Here is a 12,748-nt window from a genome sequence, read left to right as displayed (position 1 = left end):
CACGTCGCACGACATATTTTTCAAATTAAATCAATGTCTGTTAGAGCTACAAAATAACCTAATCGAACAAAGACAATCTTTGCAGATAAATCCATGTTTAATAGACGTGGTGAATCAAATCAATGAAAATATGTCATTATCTCCCGTTCAGAATATCGTCTCGACTCCAGAAAACGCTCAGGAACCTAGTCCGTTATCTTCTCATGATATGATACACGAACTTAATCAAAGTCTTATGAGGATAAATGACGGTCTTGTTAACTTAATTGAAAACCCTGGCAATATTGCACAAAATTCGGAAAACGATAATGAACGCAACCGCCCAATGGAAAACATACACTCACCTAATACCCAAGATTCTCAAATGGAAAACACACATTCGCCCGATACCCAAGATTCTCAAATGGAAAACACACATTCGCCCGATACCCGAGATTCTCAATTGGAAAACTCGCCTGATATCCAAGTAGAGCAAGAAGGTGATGGATTAGAACCTAATATTAGAATAATTAATCGGGAAAGATTCAACAACACTGAGATTAGGAGAAGAGTGAATTTTTCTTCTGTCGCGAATGTTGACAGCTTTGCAGATTTTTATAATTATGTTTTAGAGATTTTAAACAGTGCGATTGAAATCGCTAACAATTTAATTTCTGCCAAGGATGTAGTCACCGTTGAAATTAGAGGTGATACGGTCAATGTTTCATCACGCGTTCAATTAGACAATGGTGTCATCGATTTAGGTTCTTTTCTGACCATGCTCGAAAATGCAATTCAGAGTAAACGTGAAATTTTTACCTATAATACCCTTGAAATAGTCGTCCAAATCGTCCGACCACTTCGGGGTGGTGGAATTAGAAGGAAAATAGGCCATATATTCAAATCAGAAACCCTGCAGAAGAAAATGCAGCATCTGTACATTTTTCACAACAGAGACAACATGTGCTTCGCCTTGTGTGTTAGCCAACTTTTGAATCATGAAAAAAATGATTTTGAAACCGAACAAATCGCTAGAAAATTTCTGCCATTCGGGGTTTGACGTTTTATGGAAACATAAATGCGCTTATAGCTGCAACGTTTGTCACGACCCCGATTGTTACAAACACCCTAAGAATGTTACTAAATGTCCAGAGTGTCAGAGACTGTGTAGCTCCCAATACTGTTTCGAGAGGCATAAAGCAAAGATTCAATCGCACAAAGGCGAATATTCTATGTGTGAAACGGGATTCTACTGCGGCAAATGTAAACGTGTGATAAGGGGTAATCCTTCTAGTCGTGAGAATCACGTATGTGCCCATTCGAAATGCATACTCTGTGGCCAAAAACTCGATGAGGATATCGAGCATAGATGTTTTATACAGAGGGCCAGGAAAGAAGCGAAAATACGGATTATGTGTTTTACGATTTCGAGACTAGGCAGGAAACAGGAACACATGTAGCTAATTTCATATGCTGTATTGATTTTAAGGGAGAGGAGTGGGTGGCTGAAGGGGATGATTGCGTCAGTGCCTTCTTTAAAAAGTTTCGGTGTAATGCATACCACGGATACAAGTTTATAGCCCATAACGCTAGAGGGTTCGATTCATACCTTTTGTTAAACCATTTAGTGAAAGAAGGAATCACACCCGAAATCATAGCGCAAGGCGGTAAAATTTTGTGTTTCATCGATACCGCGTTTCGTCAGTCCTACATTGATAGTCTATCGTTCTTACCCATGAAATTGAGTAGCATCCCAAAAGCCATGGGTTTTTCGGAAAGCAAGAAAGGCTATTTTCCCCATTTCTGGAACACCGTAGAACATCAGGATTACGTAGGGCCGTATCCTGACCCTAAGTTTTACGGTGTAGATGGCATGATGCCTAAGGATAGAGAAGAATTCTTTAAGTGGTACAGAACGGTTTCTGACAAAGTCTTTGATTTCAAGAAAGAGATGGCAGAATACTGTGTGAACGATGTAGAAATTTTGAGAAAGGGTTGTATAGCTTTCAGACAAGAAATTCTGGATAGTACAAAGGTCGATCCTTTTAAATGCATAACGATCGCATCTGTGTGCATGAAAATCTTTAGAACCAACTTCCTGCGTAAAGACACTTTAGCTATTCCGCCGCTTGATAATTACATCACCACTCAGAAATCTTTCTCAACACCTTCCATACAATGGCTCAAATATGTTTCAAAAACGCAAAACCTACCCATTCGCCACGTGTTGATCGAAGGTGAAGTCAGGTTCGGTACCTATTACGTAGATGGTTACTGTGAGGAAGGGGAAAACCGTAAGGTTTTTGAGTTTCTTGGGTGTTTTTATCACGGCTGTGAAAAGTGTTTTCCCTCAATGACCCCGCATCCTCTTACCAAATCAAACGCAACCTTCGGAGATATCCGTCAAAAATCGATGGAGAGAATTAAGAATTTGCAAGACACTCTCAATTTGTCACTCTGTCACTCTGATGTGGGAACATGAGTGGAATGAAATGAAGAAAAACGACAATCTCGTGCAAAATTTTCTAAAAGACTTTGACTTTCCTGAGCGTTTAAACCCTCGAGATGCTCTTTACGGCGGTCAAACAAACGCGTTAAACTTGCATTATATAGCTCAACCCGGTGAGAGAATCGATTATTTCGACTTTACCTCGCTTTACCCATTCGTAAGTAAGACAAAGACATACCCGATCGATCACCCTATCATCATTTATTGTGACTTTCAACCTCTGAAATATTACTTTGGTATCATTAGAGCAAAGGTATTACCACCTAGGGGACTGTGGGCACCTGTTCTACCATTTCGTGTAAAAAGCAAACTCCTCTTTCCTCTATGTAGAACGTGTGCTGAACATCAGTTAAAACATTGCGATCATACGGCTCAGGAGAGAGCTCTTATCGGAACATGGGCATCTATCGAAATTGAGAAAGCCGTCGAAAAAGGTTACAAAATTCTAAAAGTGTTTGAAGTGTGGCACTTTCCTAAAAGGTCTGATAAGCTTTTTACGAGATATATTAAAATGTTCCTCAAGACCAAACAGGAAAGTTCAGGTTATCCGTCCTGGGTCGTTGATGAATCATCTAAACGTGAGCACATTCGCAAATATAAGGAGAACGAAGGGATTACGTTGGATCCGAAATTTATCACTGTTAATCCTGCCAAAAGATCCGTGGCTAAACTCGCACTAAACTCGTTGTGGGGTAAGATGTGTCAAAGACCAGACAGATCGAACACGACCTTAATTCGAGATCCTGCCGAGTTTTTACAGTTCATGTTCTCCGATATTTATAATGTGAGTCAGTTCTCTTTTTTGAATGAGGAGGTGGCGATGGTACAGTGGCGTTACGCAGACGAGAGATTGATTAAACCGCTAAACGCTAATGTATTCATCGGCATTTTCACTACAGCGTACGCCAGGCTTGAGCTGTACAATTTGATGGATCGATTGGATCAGCGTTGTTTGTACACAGACACAGATAGCGTCATTTTTAAAAGTAAGGAAGGTGACTGGATGCCACCCTTAAGCGATTACTTGGGTGGTCTTACCAGCGAACTAGATGATGGCGATCAAATCGTGGAATTTGTAAGCGCAGGTCCTAAAACCTACGGTTACAAAACCATGAAAGGAAAAACAACCATGAAAGCTAAAGGCATTACTTTAAATTATATCAATTCTGAAATTGTCAATTTGAAATCACTAACAGAACTGGTGGACGAGCGAGTGAAAAATCCGGATCATTCAGGTCATCTCGTAACCACGCATAACCAAATCGTGAGAGATAAAAAGGGGTTTCATTTGAGAAACAAATCACAGTTGAAAAGGTTCAGGGTTGTGTACGATAAGCGTGTTTTATTATCTGATTTTACAACTCTCCCTTACGGCTATTAAGACTATTCTTGTATATATGTGTATATAGTTTCTGTTGATGTGTTTTGTAAAGGAAAATATGAACGTGACTGCTTTTGACGCTAGGCTGCAACTTCCCTTTTCATGTATCGTATGTGGACCGAGTAATAGTGGAAAATCTTTTTTTATCAAAATGTTGTTGGAAAACTGTAAAGAGGCAATGTCGGTTGTTCCGGAAAACATTGTCTGGTGTTATACGTGTTGGCAGCCTCTGTACGATGAATTATTGACCAGAATAAAAATAAATTTTCTTCAAGGAATCCCTGATTCTTTGTGTGATGACGAACTATTTCCTCCAAATAAAAAAAACTTGTTGGTAATCGATGACTTGATGGAATCCGCCAGTAAAAATGACGAAGTAGAAAAGGCTTTTACAAAATACACACACCACAGAAATCTGAGCGTCATCTACCTCGTTCAAAACTTGTTTTTTCAAGGAAAGACCAGTAGAACAATCAACTTGAACACCAACTACATGGTTCTTTTTAAAAACCCTAGAGATAAATTACAGATCAGCATACTGGCTCGTCAAATGTATCCGGGTAACAGCAAGTATTTTTTAGAATGTTTTCTCGATGCTGTCTCTAGACCTTACGGGTATTTATTTGTTGACCTGAAAGCACAAACGCCAGAAGAACTTCGTCTCCGTTCAGGGTTGTTTCCGGGGGAGAAACCGGTTGTGTATGTTCCGAAGAAGAAGAAAAAACTTTAAAGTATCGACAACAAATGTCTGAGCGATTGAAAAAAACCCTCCCGTTGCTGAATTCATTACACAGGTCTCCATCCCGAAGGAGAAAGGATATATTACGCGATGCGCCCACAGATCTCATCCTGAGCATACGTGAACTAGCTTTAAACATGCTCTGGGGAAACATACCACTGACGACAAAACAGTACAGGGTTTTAAAAAAACAAAAAAAAATGGATCAAACTATTTGCTGATAAAAGAGCATCCGTTGAAAGAAAAAGGAAAGTTATTAATCAATCCGGAGGATTTCTTCTGCCTTTGCTCAGTGTAGCCATTCCTTTTATAAGCAGCTTAATCGCGTCCCGCAACAATTAAAATGGAGACTGCTGAGAAAATGTATTTAGTCCCTCAACATCAGATCGATAAACAGAAACATCGCCGCGGAGAAGGAAACCATAAGAAAGACTGTTGAAAACAACTTGGACGATGCAATACGTGGTATTTTATCAAGGACTGATCTGAACGAATACGATAAGGCGAAACTCTACGCGTCTGTGCTGCAAAATTTTTTAAACTTGGTTAAAGTAGGAGAGCAGGAAACAGCCCAATTGACCCTGTCTCTACCTAAAATATCGGAAAGCAAAACGGAAGCAGCTGTGACCGAACCCCCCAAAGACGAGATCGTGCAAGAGGTCCTCGCTAACATTTCTGCTAGAAACAAAAGAAACGCTTCGTACGTTATGGAAAAACTTTTAAAAGCCGGGGCTGCGTGGAACGATAGCGGTGAATTTATTTTTAAAGGAAACACTATCAAAGGATCTCACATGGTGGATTTGCTAAAAAATCTCACGGCCCCTTATCGAGTATCCGACGAACGGAGGCCTTTAGGTTGGAAAGAGTTCTTACAGACAGTAGCCAACCTAAATATACCCTTTTCAGCAATACCTAATGGCGGTGTTCGACGCAAAATATCTGACATAAAAAGATCTAAAGATATCTCTCATCTTGTTTCCACACCTAAAAGCAAAGACTACGATTCTGAGCCAGTTTTCAAATCCCCCGTTTTTAACCGTACTGACTGGTTTGATTTTTGAAAATGACGAGGGACAAAGAATGTTATGTTATGTTACCCTTTATTTCAATAAAATAACTTTTGTTTAACATTTTTCTTGTGAAGCATCGTCATTTAACATTCCACTACATATGTAAATGATACATATCTAGAGAGTTAACACATTGTACACATGTAATTGAATGCTTTTTATTTACTCTAGGGTACATTTTTTTAACGAATGACACAACAGTGTTATCATTTCTAATTAAATCTTTGCTATACATAGACATAATAGGGTTAAATGAATAACCTTTAGCTTTGTGACACAGAAAAAACACACAGTGTTGCCCGCAACAAACCGACGTAAAGTTTTGAACTTGTACAGGGTTATATTTTATATTGCAACAGTTCTTTGTCAAAAAATAATGAATCGATCGAGGAAAGAGTTCGTAGTCTGGAGGGTTTCCGTACGAGTCAAAAAATTCTCCTGTGTTTTCGTCATTAAGGCATAACGCTAGCCAGTGCTCACCCGGCATGTGTTTCGGATGTGTGTTTACGATGAATAAAGCTGGAAACTTTCTCAGAGTACTTGTAGGTAGCTCGTCACAGGCCATCACGCCATGAAATATTTTATCTATTTCAGGACAACTTCTCATAACCTCCGTTAGTTCTCTGGTATCCATGAGTTACTGGTAATCGATGAGCACGTTTCTTCGATTGTTTATTTCTAGAATGCTGTCAAAACTGGCATACACGATTAGATTCACCGTGATCGGAAGTGGTTGACGAAATCTGAGTTCCAATCGCATATTGCCCGATTTTATTAATGACAAATGTTGCCCACAATCGTCATCGGGATTCAGGTTGAAAGCGAATAAAGTATATCCGTTCAGGTACTCCTCTCTGTTTATCGACAAAGCCTGATCTTTCAGCTGATTTCCTGATGCTAAAATTAAAGAATGGAATTCACGGACCACGTTACCGGACTGAAAAACAGGCTGAAACGGCTTTGAAGGATATTGCGTACCATCTACGTACAGCGCGATAAACTCTGCATGGTAATGTTTAAAATTAAAAGGGTTTTTGTTGTACGACCCGCTGAAGGCATCGTTGTCTACCATCCCAAAGATAATGGTTTTAGGTAAGGGACCGAGGAAAAGGTTCTCTTGTGAACAAATGCGGCTCCCTGCAGCTAGACTGAAGGTCTTCAAACAGACTCTTTCGATCGGATACTTGGCTGTGGCGGTGAGAAGTGCTTGTCCGTGACCGATTTTTACAGACGGTGAGACGGTTACTTTCTTCAAAAAAAGAGAAGCATTGAGTATTTTCAGATTGAAATTTGCATTTCCTTCCTTCATGAAGCAGAATTCAGCTTTGCTGCGAACCATTTCAATCCTCAAATCAATCCCGTTCAGTAAAAGTTTATCCTGAAAAAATATATCCGAGTGAATGTGTCCAATCAGGTCGAAGGTGTTGCTTTCAGCACTGAAACTGGCCCTTTTTTCGAGGCCTTCGTTTCGTCCATCCGGTTCTGTGGCGTCCATATGCCCTGCTGTGTCTTTGTAGAATTGCCCGGTGCAAAATTGTGTTTCCAGTGTATCTTTTCCATAGTTGATAAGACTTTCAAAGGTGGCACGGTATGGGTATGTACTGCTAGATTGAGAAATAAGACGATCCCCGAGCATGACATCCACTTTTGAAAAAAGTGAGGCTACGGGGTAGTTAACGACCCCAACCTTTGCATCGTTAGCTATATTGGAACCGTCGATGTTCACGATTTTACAGGTCAGATGTAAAAAAGTGTTGTTCAAGTCGAGGTAATCCTCCCCGTTTCCAGCCACATAGAACTCCAGGGGCCCGTTGTCCATAAGAGCAGAAAGTGGTGGTATTTCGACATAAGTGTACTTTTCGATACTCGTTTGGGTAAAAGGTAATGTGAAAATATCCAATTCTGTCTTGGTACACTCTGAGGATAGACTGTGTAAGAACGCCATGATGTTAGAAAATGTTCAGCCGATTTCTCTTGTGAGAGATGGAAGGGTGCCTGTTGCCTCTCTGCTCGGTCTTTTTCACACTGTTCTTGATTTTAGTAACCTTACGTCTTTTATTAGGAACCACATGTCGACGCCCTGGGAGCCTTTTAGATTTTTTACACGCAATCAACGCAAGCCCCGATCCGTCTTGATTCTGAGCTTGTGTCTTGCTCATAATGTTGTTGAATACGTCACTTACGAACCCTTTAGCAGCTGTTTTTAAATGAGGCTTTGCAATAGCAAAACCCCTTTTGAGGAACGGAACCGCCATTCTAAAAAGACCCTTGAACAGTCCTCCTAGCCCCGACCCATACATGGTGGGGGCGCCTTGAAACCCAGGAAGACCATTTCCAGCCTGGTGGACATAATAATCCACGTAGGTCTGCGGATGAACATAGCTCCTATCCATCATTTTACATACGGAACGAATGTTTAGCGGGTCTAAAGTGTATAGTTTAGCAATAAATTTCCCGTAACTAAAAGGTATAGGCTTGTTCTGATCCGTTTTGACTTCGATTACTATATCGGTAATGTGGTTCTTGGTGAGAGGTACGTAATGCAGCTTATCATAAGTAATTGTGACGACTTTGTTGTTTTCACCCGTTACATGTACGCATCTCAGTAACGGAGAAAAACTGTCACCAACCCGTTGATACTCGATAACGTCTGTATATACATACATCGTATAAAAGCCTGCGTGAATATCAGAGGGGTTAGGCGCTTCTGGTTCTCGGGCCGTTATCGGAACACCGGGGTTCATACCGAGCATATATGCTAATTTTCCATTAGCTTTGAACGCAAAATGTTTTTGGGATACGATGCGTATTTTATTTTTCATAGGGTTATAGAATAGCTCTATTCCGAGCTCCATTTTCTTTAAGTTGTTGTTGATTTCACTAACCACTTCATCGATATTTTTATAATATCCTGGAGTGATATTAAAGTTACTGTTTAGTGTTCTCTTTCCATCCCTCTGAATAATATGACACATACTGTCTTCCTCCGTTAACGAGTACCAACTCTGGATATATTGAACCTCTGCGAGCGATACTTCCCATATTCCGTTCAAATCGATTGGTTTGGCGAATTTAGTAGTGTAATGCGAGATCTTATTATTAGGGTAAATATCCAAAGACGCGTTGCTTGGAAGGGTCACAAAGAAACCACACTCTTCCATGGTTTAATGAGTATAGTTTTCAGTTTTGTTCACGGTGATCCTTTTGTTATGTTAACTACGTCTTCGACCGGAACCCACGAATTAAATTTATCGGGCCAACCCACCCATTTCACCAGGCAGATTTTTTTCTGGTTTCGGGTCTTTTCAGACAAGATTTTCTCAATTTTTAACGTCTTGTCCTTACCGATAATGATCTTTTGTAGCTCGGGTTCATAAAATGTTCCGTCAATTTTTTCACCATCATAGTCTCGTAATTTATACACTGGGGGATCTCTCGGTATCCGTTCGGAGATTGTAAAATATTCATCCGTAAAGTTTTGCTCGTATCCTTTCTCAAACTGTCTTTTTAAACGAGAAATTCTAACGATATCACCAACTTTAAACTTGAAATTTAGTTTCTTTAATTTAGGTGTGAACAATCCGTAGAGGGTTTTAAATACTCTGAAGGAATTGGATTCGTTGACCTCGGCAGGTTTTATTTTGATGCTGGAATGGTAATTGTGATTGTACGCTTGAATCAAATCCTGAACTATGTCGATGTATTTTCTCGTGTTAAAAGCGGTAAAATATCTCCACATCCTGGTCTTTAGCGTTCTGTTGAACCTTTCACACACCGATGCTTTTTGCCCCGTACCCGTAGCAAAGTGAATAATGTCATGTTTTTTCATTAATGTTTGAAAATTTTTGTTAAAAAACTCCTTCCCTTGATCAGTTTGTAGTTTTCTGGGGACCCTACCTTCATTTAGAATGGAATCAAAAGCTTTAGTTACTTCGATTCCGGTCTTGTTTCGTAACACACGTACCCAGGCATATTTGGATAAAATATCTATACACGTGATCATAAATTTCGCATTGTCGTTACTCTCTGACAAGTTGCTCATATCGACTAAATCAGCTTGCCATTGTTCATCGATGTTCTTCACAAAAACCTTGTTTCTTTTAAACTTTGTAGATACTGGTTTATGTAGACTGTATGCATCCTGCTCTGCTAACCAGTTTTTTATTTCAGTATCATTAGCTCTTTTACCTATTTTCTCAACAATAGCTCTTTGCAAACTCTCAACACCACTGTACGAACCAGGTTCTGACGGTGTATAATATATATTCTTCATAAATCGTTCAGTCATTTCGAGTGTCAAGGCGAGAATGATCAAACACCAGTGTAGAATAAGCATTTATCTCAGAACACGTGAGTAAGGTATTACATATTCAATCAAAGTAACATTTTCCATTCTAAACACACACAGGTTTAGATACATGTTTAGTTTACATTCAATTGATTCAGCAATACATATAAAAAAAAAAAAAACTTGTTACACACCTATGTGTTAAGGACACACGCTATTTACGAATGTCTTCAGCATTTTTGTTTTAGTCGGCTTCAGCCTTTTCTCGCAGTTAGAATAGACGTGGCTTGTTTTGAGGTTTCCCATGTATGCGATGGTTCAGCAGGTTCCAGAGATGAGTGAAAGTTCCAGTAATCTACGACGTCTTCGCACACTTGCTCGTTGAAAACGTCTTTGGTTTTCTCCTTGACCTCGTTCAGCACGGTTTTGATGTGAGGCTCGTCTCGCCATTCACACACGGTGACTTCAGCGATGCCTTGAATTTTTTCCAGGGAAGGAGTGTGTTTGATTCCACACAGTTTCAGACCTCTTGCCAATGTGTATTTGAACCATGGTTTAAACAGTTTTTTCAGCAATCGGTAGGTGTTTAGGTGTAGATAGTACTCTTCAGGATGAACAAACACGCGTGTTGGAGTTGACTCGGGTGATCGATCGCGCAGCCGTGACAGTTGTCCTTCAGATCTTGTTGGATAACTCTGTCCAGCAGTTCCCCCGTAACAGCACGTATGATGGTTAGAACAGTGTTGGTTATACACCCGTCGGCTTCATCGTTCGTTGTCAGATAGGTCAGATTTCTTTTTCCTAGGTTTTCACCGTCTTCAAAACTCGAACTGGTCACATCATCATCATCATCATCATCAGCAGCAGCAGCATACAGGGTTGCATCAGAGGTGTAGAAAACGGGGTTGATTTCACAAGACATATTGCTGGTTGACGTTCAGAATACTTTGGCTCGATATGTAATCAGACTCATTTATATAGCGTGTGGGAGGAGTCTTGGGGAGGTGGAGTTTCTGATCAAGAATAGTATATTGACGATCTCAGAATAAGACTTCTTCTAGCCTTATTTTTATTTGCATCATTTCTTTGCCTCTTCCAGTTTTTTGGAATAATTCATCGATTTGCCGGAAGTAGCGTTGCAGATCGTGCCAGCTGGTTCGGTCATACCTCACTTCACAATTCTCTTTGTTATCAGGGGCGTTGTCACCGGTTAATACAGCAGCACAGTGCAGTGAAACTTGGTTCTTGGAGAAATTTGTTGCTCTGATACAGTATTTGCATTGAAGAGACGTACTGTTCCATTTACGTCTGTACGCATCCGGGGAAAAGAAATCCATTCTAACAATGTAGTCAAAATCCTTGCACCATTTTCTGAACTTTTTCCAGTCACCTTTGTTAAAAGTTACGTTCTCTGTAGCACGGCTCCAGTGGATGTGTCCCGGGACCGAGAACTTGAAAAGCAAAACGGTTCCTTTTTCTGCATCGAAAAAAAACCTGGCTGTACATCCGTTTGACATTACCCAATATTGAATCTTTTCATGTTCTAACATTTTTTCTATTCTTCCCAAAAAAGGGTGAGCTTTTTTCGGCGCGTTAGGACAAACATCAGCCATGTTGTAAGATCGCACACGTTGTTCTAAGTACAGAGTATTATAAAGCCTAGAGGGATGCTCGACTTTTATAAGCAGGTTCGTATGCATGCGTTTGTCTGTACATGCACGTGTGTGTTTGTGTGTGTGTGTGTGTGTGTGTGTGTGTGTGTGTGTGTGTGTGTGTGTGTGTGTGTGTGTGTGTGTGTGTGTGTGTGTGTGTGTGTGTGTGTGATATTTTTGTTTGGATGTGGGATACACATGGCCGTACCAGGTATGGTCACGATTTGGATGTGAACCAGATTTAACAAAACTATATATATTTTTATGTCCTACCACAGAGAGTTTCATATTCTATGTGAAAAGATGTACCAGGTGTGCGCAGCGTGTGGGGCGGAAAAACACACATGGCAGCACCATATATGGTCACGAATGGATGTGATCCAGATTTAACATAACTATTCATATTTTTATGATCATGACCTTTGATCTAGATATAGAGAGTTAGAATGTGTATCTTTTTGACCTTTGACCTATACCTGTCAAAACTACGGTTACAATATATACAAACTATCTCTCTCTAACGTGATAGAATCTAAATTCAGAACAAGACTGACAGATGAACATTTAAATAATTGCATAAGAGTGAACCTAAGTGCATACACACCAGCATATACCTCCCTTGTGGAATCAATGCAGTGTCAGTCAGCTCATTAACTGTAAATAAGTGTGAATGCACTTCATGTCATATTGGATATTCTGTGTTTACAAACAGTAAAGAAGCACTAAGAATTCAAGTGGGAAGCAGAAAGAGTTGTGTGAGGCCTAAGGCACATTAGGTTGACCCATTTATTTTCAGACAGGTGATTCCTTCCTTTTGTGCCAACTACCATAAAGCACAATCCATGCATTGGCCAGGAATCAAACTCAACCGCTTGGAAGGCAGCTATGCTCACCTCTATACCACCAATACCACGCTGGGCAAGTCAATGCTGCTGAACAAAGTTTAAGTATGTGCTCTTCAGCTAAAGGGAGCTTCTGTCGTGGTTTCTGTAGTGTAGTGGTTATCACGTTTGCCTAACATGCAAAAGGTCCCTGGTTCGAGACCGGGCGGAAACAAGCTAGAAATTTTGAACTTTGCTTTAATAACTGACCGGTTGTCATCACTGTAGGATCAGGTCCTCTAGGAACAG

The 12,748-nt window shown here is 40.2% G+C and overlaps 1 non-coding gene across 1 annotated transcript; it reads left to right on the top strand.

Annotated features, from left to right (window-relative positions):
• The first annotated feature begins 12,601 nt into the window (after positions 1–12,601).
• On the top strand, positions 12,602–12,674 carry trnav-aac (transfer RNA valine (anticodon AAC)). The gene has a single exon. It is a non-coding gene; the product is annotated as a tRNA-Val (tRNA).
• Positions 12,675–12,748: the final 74 nt, after the last annotated feature.

The sequence above is a fragment of the Ictalurus punctatus genome, unplaced genomic scaffold (assembly GCF_001660625.3).
Source record: "Ictalurus punctatus breed USDA103 unplaced genomic scaffold, Coco_2.0 Super-Scaffold_100046, whole genome shotgun sequence".
NCBI classification, from domain to species: Eukaryota; Metazoa; Chordata; class Actinopteri; order Siluriformes; family Ictaluridae; genus Ictalurus; species Ictalurus punctatus.
This window is presented reverse-complemented; position numbering and strand designations above follow the sequence as displayed.